We start from the raw sequence: 464 nt of genomic DNA on the forward strand, positions 1-464 counted from the left end.
GAGAAAGAGAGAGAGAGAGAAAGAGAGAGAGAGAGAGAGAGAGAGAGAGAGACAGAGAGACAGAGAGGAGGAGAGGGAGTGTGTGCGCCCGCATGTGCGCGTGTGTGAGATGGCGCGAGGCATGGGATCTAAGCGGGGATTGGGCTGTGCCCGGTGACGTCACCATGCATCCCGCTGGCGACATGCACCCGCGTCACCCACGGCGTCACCCGTGCCGTCACCCTCCCCGGGCCCCCCTGGCGTCACCCGCCTTGTCGGGGTCGTCCACGATCATGTTCTTGCGCGCGCCCCACTCGTCAATCTTGCTGCGGAACGCCTCCTGCTGCCTGGAGACGATGACATCGTGTGTGTGTGTGTGTGTGTGTAAGGAGCATGTGAGTGAGTGTGTGTTTGTGTGTGTGTGTGTGTGTGTGATGGTATGTGTGCGCGATTGTTTGTGTGTGTTTGTGTGTGTGTGTGTGTGT

The sequence above is a fragment of the Monoraphidium neglectum genome (assembly GCF_000611645.1).
Source record: "Monoraphidium neglectum strain SAG 48.87 unplaced genomic scaffold scaffold05632, whole genome shotgun sequence".
Classification (NCBI taxonomy): Eukaryota; Viridiplantae; Chlorophyta; class Chlorophyceae; order Sphaeropleales; family Selenastraceae; genus Monoraphidium; species Monoraphidium neglectum.